This window comes from Nicotiana tabacum, chromosome 5 (assembly GCF_000715075.1).
Source record: "Nicotiana tabacum cultivar K326 chromosome 5, ASM71507v2, whole genome shotgun sequence".
NCBI classification, from domain to species: Eukaryota; Viridiplantae; Streptophyta; class Magnoliopsida; order Solanales; family Solanaceae; genus Nicotiana; species Nicotiana tabacum.
Genome location: NC_134084.1, coordinates 51880496 through 51891876, shown reverse-complemented (window position 1 = coordinate 51891876; position 11381 = coordinate 51880496). Strand labels below are relative to the sequence as shown.

The following is an 11381-nucleotide window of genomic DNA, read 5'->3' as shown; positions in this document are numbered from 1 at the left end:
CTGATTCCTCATGTATCAAGTGTTCATTCGCACTTATTTATCAATAACATCATGGTAAGGAACCCTTACTGCATCTCCCCGCCATCGTGCTTGTATAATGTTCTGGAGTCATAACATATATGTAGGATCAGAATAAATGCAATCTCACCCCTTTCACCTTTTTACCGCATTCTTCCTTTACTAGTCCATAGTTACCTCTTCATCTTTGCAGATTTTCACATATTCACTGACTATTACTTGCCTTGCGGTAACCCTTCTATACCAGTGATAACTGAATTTCTTACGCGCGAGGGTGACACCTAGTGTAACTGGCACACTTAGTCCCTTAAGAATAACTCTACTCACATTGCTTGCTTTAGGAAAGCGTCTTCCTAAATGACCTTTAAAGGTTATTCTTCCGTTGTCCATTCTATCAATTCCGGAATAAGATTTTTGAAATTCTTATGATGCCGACTATTATCGAATCCTTTGGTCCCTAAATCATGTTCGATATTTTTTCTTGTTTACTAGACTATGTTGATTTCTATTACTCTGGGGGGTCTAACTTAGCCTTCTGGTAATTACGTTGGAGTCGACAACTCATTTTCTCAAAATAAGGATAAGACTTTATGGCTTATACTCTTTTATAGTCTCAAGGCATGTCGCCTCTTGTCTTTTCCTTGTCTTGACTATAGACTATGTCATCCTGTCATATTATGATGTACTATTACCACCCTTTTATCACATCTTACTCATAATGCTTCATTTACTCTCTTCTTATTCTCCTGCTAATATCTCTGTTTATTACCTTATTCTAAAAACTTCAACAAAATGTTCTTTCACTTTTATCTCCCCTTGCTTCATCTCACTGGCTCTTCGGAATGCCTAACATTTCTCTTTTTACTAGGGGTGGGAGTCATACTAAAGTAAATATTTATCGCTTCTAGGATGCCACTACATGTCTTCTAATATTTTTGAACGTTCTAGTATTCATATCTAACTGTACTATTCTAGAGTGCACCATCCGGTATGCACGATCTAATAGGGCCTCAAACAGGGCCACGTCGTCAATAATTCTCAATCTACTAATGCCCTTACCTGCTGCTATATTAGCCCTCTGGCTAGCTGTAATTTTTCAAATTGCAAGCATCTCTATAATTAGCAAACATAAGTCTTAGGTTGAACTCTTATGACTCAGCTCTATAGCACGATGTGGATTTGAAAGAAGGGTAACACACTCCTAAATGTCTTGTAGCTTCCTGTTTATATAATGTGGTGCACAACACATCTATAAATAAGGCTCTACTAGACACGGCTTTTAGACTCCCTAGGACAGAACTGCTTTGATAGCAAGTTTGTCATGTCCCAAACCTGAAGAGGCGTGGCCAGCACCTGGTGCCATACTCGGCCCGAGCGTACCACTCTGTAACTGTGAACTCTAGAGGGGTAACCCTTAACTTAGGCCGATGAGGCCATATTCTGAATCGTCTGAAAATAATGCCTCTCTCATCTATGGGGTAAACATACCCAAAAGCTGATATATATATATATATATATATATATATATATATATATATATATATATATATATATATATATATAACTATGCAGGCCGACAAAGCCGCCATAAACATCTACTGATATACAAAATATACAAGACTCATCTACAAGCCTCTAGAGATAACTGAATTGTACCATGGTCGAGACAAGGCCTCGACCTACCCATCAAACATGTATATATAAAATGGACTCCAAGGTCTAGACCTGGTAACTCCGAGAAAGTGGAGCTTATCAACCAAGCTGATGTTTGACTCGGTCTGTTGGGAGAGTCTGTCTGAATGTCAATGAGGACCTGCAGGCATGAAATGCAACGTCCCCGGTAAAAGAGACATCCGTACGAAATAAAGTACCGAGTATGTAAGGCAATAGAATAACTGAAAGTTGGAACTAAACTGATAATATAATAATTGAAAGTAACTGGGAGTAAAAGATAATTTAAAGATATGCTTACCTATTGATATTGACTCGACTCTCTCAATATAGTAAGTAAAATAGTTATTCGGCCTTATAAGGCTCGGTATATGTAACTGCTCTGCCGTAGTAGGCTCGCTCATAGGCGCTCTGATATTCTGGGCTTGCTCATAGGCTCTGGCCACAATAGGCTCGGTATATAACTTACCATCTGATCAGAGGTTGCCCAATAGGGGTTTGCCCACCGATTATATATATATATATATATATATATATATATATATATATATATATAGAGAGAGAGAGAGAGAGAGAGAGAGAGAGAGAGAGAGAGAGAGAGAGAGAGAGAGAGAGAGAGAGAGAGAGAGAGAGAGAGAGAGAGAGAGAGAGAGAGAGAAACTTATGAGACTAGGAAAATTTATATAAATTCAGGAATATGAACTTTTCTTTATATCTCGTTATCAAATACATGTAGTTACTGTATCATGCCAAAATGAAAGAAAGGTTTAGCCTTAACATACCTTAACTCTGTTAAGTCCTTAATACCTTCCAAGAAATTCTTCAAACAACTCAATTCAATCTACCACAGCATAAGAAGATTCAAAATCAGTGTTGAGTAAAGGTTAAATTTGCAACTTAAACTAGTAGCTCTTTTACGTAAATTTGGGCAGCACCTCCCCTGTAACAAGGACCTCCTCCAATACCATATACCAAAAACACCAAGAAAAAAACAATAAAAACATGTATGCATCATTTTCCAACCTTATCTCCATCAAAATATATCATGAAATAACCCACACACCCTAATCACTTCATACATAAAACGAAAAAAAAGTAGTGTCAAACAACCTAAAAATGTAACAACGAATGACCAGCCCACTATTCCATCATTATGTGGTGTTTGTACTCACCTTTTATCCTCCAAAACTCCATAAAACATCAGCAAAATAGACTATCCAAAAGTAACACGAAACAGCCAACAAAACATTCCACTACAAGTCGAATAACTCGAACTCACGGTTTCCGATCACCGTCCCGTGAGTTCTAACTATTAGGAAATGAATTTATCAATATTATTTGATATTTAAAGCTTAACTACAGAAAGTAGACTTTTTCTTAACTATTAATTACCTTCAAAAACTCAAACTACAAAGAAAAAGAGAGGCGATATAGCGATACTTACATCGTAGAGATCGTTCTAGTGTTATCGCTTCTTGATTTCGCACCCGAGATGTTAATATTCTAGGAAAACCTTGTGGAAAGCTTGAGGATGAGTTTAGGGGTCTTATTATGATCGTGGTATGTGTAAAATTGAAGAAAGAGATGACATAAGGCCTATATATATCCATTTTTGAAAAGTCAAAGAGGTGCTAGCTTTGCACCCTATTGTTGGATCTTCTTCAGACGCTTATATCTTTTTATCTGGATGTTGTATGAATGAATGATTAAGAGCGTTAGAAATTAAATTTCAAGACTTTCAATTTGGTATATAATATGTCCCAAAAATACCTCATATAACACATGAAATGTATTGCTCAAAAAGCTTTAGTGACACACTTACTTGTCATATATCTGTGCAGTCTCACAAAACTGTACATATCTCTCTACTCCTATGTCGTATTGATGAACAATTTAAAGCCTTAGAAAATAGACTCGTAGATATTCAATTTGGTAGGTAGATCATATCCTAGTTCCAAGTATATTGGGAGAAAAGCTCAGCTACATTTGACCTAAATTTCAGCATATTTTTGAATGTAACTTGTGATGATCTTTGCCAACTTTTGTTTCACAACTCACTTGACCTCAAAACATAACACACAACTATCATAAGACAAAAATAACTCATAACATAACCTCCTTATTATTTTCATCACCCTAGTCCCACCCCAAAAGTACATGTTATAACATTCCCAACTTGTCGACTTTCGATGAAACTTATTTTCTTCAATTGGTTTAGCTTCTAAGCCTTCCAACCCTCTTGGTACTTGCCGTCCATGATCTTAAGTATTTGTAACCTCCAAGGTAATATGATTAACTTACTTTATGTACTTTCAAAGATGATCCCATTTCAAATCTTACATCAATTGACTTACGATGTATTCTCACATACGAAACTTTAGGGTGTAACCAATTGCCTCAATCCGAGACTCCCATTCTTAAAATATGGTAAAATTAGCAAACCCTTCGAAATATAATCTTCTACCCAGGGAATTCCGCTTCTGCAGGCCAACAGTTGTATATGCAACATCACATCTTCACAGAATACATCACAGATGTGAAACTCACGCAACTCCTACCTCCTTGCTTTTGTGTGCCAAAATACGCATCTGCAGTACCACAAGTGCACTCCCCATGCGCATATATGCCCCCGCACCTACGCTAGGAAATCCGCATTTGCAGACAGACCTGCCTTTGCCCCAATTGCATTTATGTGCCTCATATGCCATATCTGCGGCTCCAAACGTGCGCCCAAAGTTCTGCAGGTATGACCACAGAAGATCCCTGCCAAAACTAGCAATGCAACACAACAAAAAATGGCTCGAAACAACCCCAAATCACACCTGAGCCCCACGGGACCTCATCCAGTCTTGCCAACAAGTCTGATTACATAACACAGACCTAATTGAGGCCTCAAATCACACAAAATAATATCAAAGCCATAAATCTCACCTCAATTCTAGCTTAATGAACTATTTCAAATTTCAAAACTCCAACTTACGCCAAACTTGTCTAAACAACTCGGAATGACCCTAATTTTGAGCACAAGTCATAAATCACCATACGAACCTATTCTAGGGCTCAGAATCATAAACGAACATCAATAACCACAAAAGTCAACTATAGGTCAAACCTGTCAACTCTCTAAACCTTTAAACTTTCAACTTTCGACGATTAGCCTCAAAATCATCTAGGACATCAAAACTCAAATTTAGGAATATTTCCAAGTCTAAAATCATCATCTGAACCTAACGGAACCATCAAAACATCGATTCGAGATCAAATATACAAGGGTTAAACTTGGTCAATACTTCCAAATTAAAGCTTCTAAATTGAGAACCATTATTCCAAATAAACTCTCGAAAACAAAAACTGACCTTACACACAAGTCATAATACATCGTATGAAGCAACTCAAGACCTCCAACCATCGAACAGAATGCTAATGAACAAAATAACCAGTCGGATCATTACAATACTACATGACGCGCTAACTCTATGGATCTCATCTCATACTGACTCATAATCAATACCGATTGGTGTAGATGCTCAAAATCTCTACGCAACTCCTCTCTGCAAGTCTATGGAACGAACTTCTCTAAGAAGAGAACCAAAAACTGATGCCATGTGGGTGGTGCTGTGCCAGCTAGCCTGCCCGACTCCTAGGTCTACCACCACCTGTAGGTTGGCCCTTTCAGTTGAAAAGTATTGAAGTCAACTCCATTGGAGTCCACAAGACCAGCTACGCAAAGAATTTGATGGCACTGATCAAGAAAACCTGAGCAACCTCTGACTCTCCTCCACTGAACTAGGAGAACGAACTCTCTAGAATCGCTCTAACATCTTCTACTCCTCATCAATCAAAGGTGGTCCAACCCCAGCCTGTAGCGCAATAACTAGTAGCACTGGAAAAACCCCAGTGTTTGATAACCCTGAGCTAGCTGCTCCAGTGTACGGGCGGTGGGAGTCTGGGCTCCTCCCCCGGCCTATGAGGTGGCTAGTGTAACTAGTATCATACCTGTTTGAGCTAAGTTTGTATACATACTCAAGATCTATGAAGCAAGTGTTGTCCTAATGAAATGGCAGATAGTTTAGTATAACATTCATTCCTGACCACTGTTTCCTTCTTAAGACTAAAGCTAGTAGTGAGATTTCTATTCTACCGCCCTATCTAGTAAGATCCTCTAAAGCTATGTTTGGTGTAATCAATATAATAGTTGGGCTCATCTTTATTGAAGAAGAAGGGGTGAAGTCTTAACTACCAGACTACTACTATACCAAACGCACTCCACAAGTGGATTAGTTGAGTGACTAGACTGATACTCTAAACAAGATCCTTGGTTTGACCTCCCATAGTGGTCCTTGCTTTTAAGAGAGCAGAGCGGGGCCAATTTCTCATACTTGCTCAGCGTTCCCCCTTTCTTCGAGTGCGCTGCCCAGTTTACTGGGTTGTTGGCTTACCAAGCACTTGCCTGCTACTCTTGCCGCCCGCGTGTGGATCCTAATGACTTCCAATAAATGTCGTTTTTCCATTCTGCAACCCCATTTTGTTATGGGGTGTATGGGCATGTCATTTGAGACTCAATACCTTGCTTTTTTAAATACTGCTATAGTAGTTTCTAGGAGATTTACTCTCTACCATTATCTTAAGTCTTTTTATAGAAGCATTGTATGGAGTTTACAGTCTTTTGATGTAAAGGAAGTATAAAACTAACCTCATTCTTAGATATTTGTTGATAAACAGTTTAGTTGTAGCGGATTCATAGGTCAATAAATCGTTGGATTTGAAGTAGAACTCTCTACCTTGTGGATAGGAATTGAAACTTTCAATGGTCCGCTCTTCTCTCCTCGTGATCGAAGCTGACCCCAGATGTTGGGTATTCCTTCTTAAGAGGACACTAACCCTCCCGATCTTGCTAGCTGGGGGCTCAGTCTTTCAAGATTCAATCTTTACCCTTCCGGTACTACGGAATCGCTCTTATAGTCCTTTGATCATTGAGAAATAAAGATGTGATTACCTAAGGTGAGGTTAACCTTGTTTCTGCCTTAGAAGAGGTATTGTTTAGGTCAGTGCTCTATTTTTCAATAAAATTGATATTTTTAGGCAATACCTATGAACGTAGCTCAGACTGAATCTACATCAGCCTCTGTAGCTCTTCTATTAGAGCGGACCTTTTTTCCAGTCCTATTCTTTTCTTTTAAGTTCCTTTTGGAACACATCATGTTGGGATGTCTGCACCTCTTTCTATTTTGAGACGACCACAAGTTCTATTAATCCTGCTCTATCCAGTTTGAGGTCGTCTGAATAAGCACCTTGAACCAAATTCAAAACTTGTCTCTGTATGGCAGGAAGCTCTTAATTTATTTCATACGGTGTTCTCGTTGAAACACGTGGGCATACTCCTTGCTTTTAGGGACAGTGATCCAAAGATCGATTATAGTGTGTGCACCATTTTTCTTCTCTACCATGATGAATCAATTTATTTAATATAGGCTTCAAAGTCTCCTGAAGACCAAGCATAGAAATAGGTACTGCCGGAGTTTGAGTTGGTCCCACTGGCTCAAAAATATCTAGAACCTGCTTTTCCATTGGAGCAACTAGTAGCTCCACAGATGCTGCTCTAGTTGTAGCACGAGCCCTACCTCGGCCTCTATCTAGGCCCCGGCGTCTTGCAACCCTAACTGGAGGCACTAGTGATGCTCGGCTGATCTGGCTAAACGTTTCCTCACCATTTGTGAGAGAATAGAAGAGTAAAGGTTCAAACTTCAAAAATAACAAAGTCGCATGATAGGAATGAAATAAAGTGAAGTTTTCCTAACAGTTCGGTAGCTTCTCAAAGATTAGTACAAACGTCTCCATACCGATCCGCAAGACTCTACTAAACTTTCTCATGACCCGTAGAATCTATGAACCTATGGCTTTGATGCCAACTTGTCATGACCCAAAAACCACCATCCGATCGTGATGCCTAATTTACGTGCTAGGAAAGTCAAGCATAACAAAAGTGAAGCAAGATAATAGAATTAATGAAAATAGTACAAATCTAAAGCCGAATGACAAACAAACTGCGTCAATACATAAAATCCCCCAGAACTAGTACAAGTCTTGAAATACGAAATAAAAATATTGTCTAAATAATAATAACAACAACTGAAATGGAAAGAGGCGTCAAAACCTGTGGTCGAAATGCAGCTCTACCTCGTCTCTCAGCAACTCACAGCAAAATCACAACAGTTGACAAGTGGGTCCAACACCTGGATCTGGACAATTAAGTGCAGAGCGTAGTATGAGTATAATCAACCCTATGTAATCATCAAGTATCGTAACTAACCATTACGAGATAATAGTGGCAAGAATTATCAATGATACTCGCTAATAACATACTCAATTCATGAATTTCACAAGTACACAGCAATGGTACCATCTAATCATAGAAGTACTGATAAAATCACATCGGCGCATGAAGAGATAATGAGCCAAATATTGTATCAGTTAACAACCTAGTGTCACACCTCCTTTTTACCTACACCCCCCGGGAAAGGTATAAGGGAGTTTTTTCCAATTAAAGGACAATCGAAACGGGATTATTTTATTTAAAATCAGAGTCGCCACTTGGGATAATTTATCGTGTCCCAAGTTACAAATCCCGAATCGAGGAAAATATTAATTCTGTATTACAGTCCGCGAACACAGAAAATCTGGGTAAGGAATTCTGTTAACCCGGGAGAAGGTGTTAGGCATTCCCGGGTTCCGTGGTTCTAGCATGGTCGCCCAACTATTACATTTGGCATGTTATCTGATTTAAAAACATTTTGAACTTATGTGCATCTTAGCTTTAAACCGCTATTTTAAGGAAGATTTCAACGTCATCTAAAACACATCTTTGAACCATGCCACATGAAATGCACCCGTAGTCCGAGACACAGTTTATTTAACGTTGTTAAGATTTGGATTTGGGTTACATGAAATGCACACCCGAGTTTAGGAAGGTAATTTTAAATTATGTGCCTAAAGCAAACTACGAAATTCATTTTTTATAACTAGGTTATGAAATTAATACGAGGGTCATGTATGATTAAAATGTGGATGGCACACCTCAGACTATATGAACTAAATTTAATTAGCGACCAATTAGAAACAATTTTATTGCTAAGAAAGCTTGATCGAAGTTGCGCGAACGCATAATCCGAATTTGTTTTTAGGATTATAATTATGTCACGCGAACGTGTACGTAATCACGATAATTTGATTAAAAACTAACCTAGAGGCATCTGCAATTATAAGGTTCCCCAAGAGCACTGAATGCTAGGTATGCATAACACTAAATTAATAAGTTCACTGACTTTCCAATATCTTGGATCATCCTTAACGATTTGTAAAATAAACAAATTTTAAATCACCGTACACTTAGACATTAGTGTTAGAAAGAGAAATGTAGTGACTTCTGTGGTGTTGTTGGACAACTAACTGCATCAAGATTAACAGACTCCTAATTTGTATAGTCCATTGTTTCATATTTTAGAGAGTCAACACAGAATTCTAAAGAGATCAATATCTGATTAAGTTTCTAAAGAAAACATTTACAAACAAATTGCATATATTCACACATCTATGATCTATACACTTTGGTATATCCATATTGTGTTCAAGGCTCCATGATGACTTTTCAGATCAAACAAATGTTTGTAAGACCAAATATGTAATCCCATGGTCTAGAACTCACACGTATGACACACTATTAAATTACTGGAATCTCCTCAAATCCATCTTAGCTGAAAATGTTTCATTTTGCTAGAAGTAAAAGGCGTGGCATCTAAGGGGAAGCATATCATTACTAATATTAGTTCATCAATCTTAATCAATTGTCGACAGATAGAAGCAAGACAGATCTGCTAGTCGAACAGAAAGGACACAGAAAAATCGAACATATTCATAGAGTCAAAAATCCCAATACTCATTCACATTCAAAAGAGGATTTCAGGTAGATGTATACATACCTAAATAGCCGAAAATAAACTGATTACAACAAGCAAGGGTCTAAAATAGAAGATGAATTTTGAGCTCCCAACAGCGAACAAACACCAACAAAGTTCCTTCAACAGACCCGGAAATTGACTCCAAAACCGGAAGAAATTGAAAGCAGGCCTTTTAATTTTAGTTTTCAACTTTCGTTTGAAGCTCTTTGGATTTTATTTTTCCACATTTTCAAAATCTAGCAATTTTGAGTGCTTGTATTGTTTCAGGCGCATGTGTGTGCTAAAAACGTGAGTGAAGGAGTGAGAGCAGAAAGGTGTGAGGATAGAAGAAGAGAGCAGGGGTCGTTGGTTTGGTTAAGGAGAAGCCATTGAAATGGCTCTTCTTCTCTGAAGAAGGAGCTCCGTCGGTGGGGGATGTGTGAAGGAGACGAGATCCAGAGGGGGGGGGGGTCATTCCTGATGTAAAGCCGCACTCCTCCCTCGGATTTTTAGGCATTACCTATATGTAGAGTCTAGGTTTAGGTGTATTTTTGTGTATTTTCCAATTAGTCCCTAGGTCTTTTTGTGTTAAGTCCTTAGGGTCTTTTTTTATTTGTTTTTGGTTCTAAAGAAGAGTCTAGAAGGGTCCCTAGGCTTAATGGACTAATCCGAATTGGGCTCTACAACTCTTAAAATTATGATCCAACACCTTAATTGACTTCTTTTAAAATAAGATAAAAATACTATACAATGCAAAAGCTAACATGAAACTATTATGTATTTTTGTATTTTTAAGATTATGTAAAGATAAAATAAAGTTACTATTTTTGTATATTTTTTATTTAAATTTATGAAAGATGCATAAGCTAAAAATATTTTTCTTGTAATTTTTGTTATTTTATGACGAAAATAAAGTAAAGAAGTCAACAATAGTTGAAATAGCTATATTAGGCCTAAATTAAATATTTATATGCTAAAATATAAAAAATCTTGGGGAGGGTCAAAAATCACATGTCTACAACTGCCCCTCTTTGACTGGAAATGCGAAGCGTTTTCGGACAAAGAACGACTAGACAGGTATTTTGACCCGACCCTTATTTAAAGAGACCAAAACTAAGAGAAAAGGGGAATGTGATCGAGCCCTGGTATCTGAGCTGCCTACATATCCTTGGCTATAAAGGAATTAGGCCACGTGTAGTTCAGAGGTGAGTGAGATGATGGAGTATGCCGAGGTGAAGAGCCAGTCGAGGTGTCGTTCCGCCGAGGTTCCGGTCCGCGGGCCTGTTATTACATCAAAATCAAAAGATGAAAAAGACTAGTTAAGCCTGTTAACTACGAGTTACAAGATTCCTATCTATAAGTTTTCTGAAGCTTGATCTTGATTCTTGAATGTTTTTTCATGCAGACTTTGGATTTGAACCTTGATGCTTGCTAGCTGCAGGTGGTACTGCTTACTGATTTCCTTATTATACCATGACAAAATAAAAGAAGCTAGACTAAACTATGATCTATGCATTACAAGAATCATATCTATATCTTCAAACTTGATCTTGTAATTCTTGTTGACTTGTATTTTCTAGATGAAGTCCCTTTGTTGCCAACTTGAATTGTGATCTGAGACACTTTCCCTTTTCTTCAGGTGGACGCCTGATTGCTGAACGTGAATTACAATCTGAGATGCTTTCCTTTTCTCCAGGTGGACGTCTGATTGCCAAAACTTGAACTGTATTCCGTGCTCTCCAGGTGGGTGCCTGACTA

The 11381-nt window shown here is 38.1% G+C and overlaps 1 long non-coding RNA gene across 1 annotated transcript; it reads right to left on the bottom strand.

Annotated features, from left to right (window-relative positions):
- Positions 1-1631: 1631 nt before the first annotated feature.
- Positions 1632-10108, bottom strand: LOC107777424 (uncharacterized). Its single transcript, XR_012709519.1, has 4 exons — positions 9666-10108; positions 7844-7928; positions 2472-2530; positions 1632-1831 (listed from the first exon to the last, which is right to left on the bottom strand). It is a non-coding gene; the product is annotated as an uncharacterized LOC107777424 (long non-coding RNA).
- Between the last annotated feature and the right edge of the window lie 1273 nt (positions 10109-11381).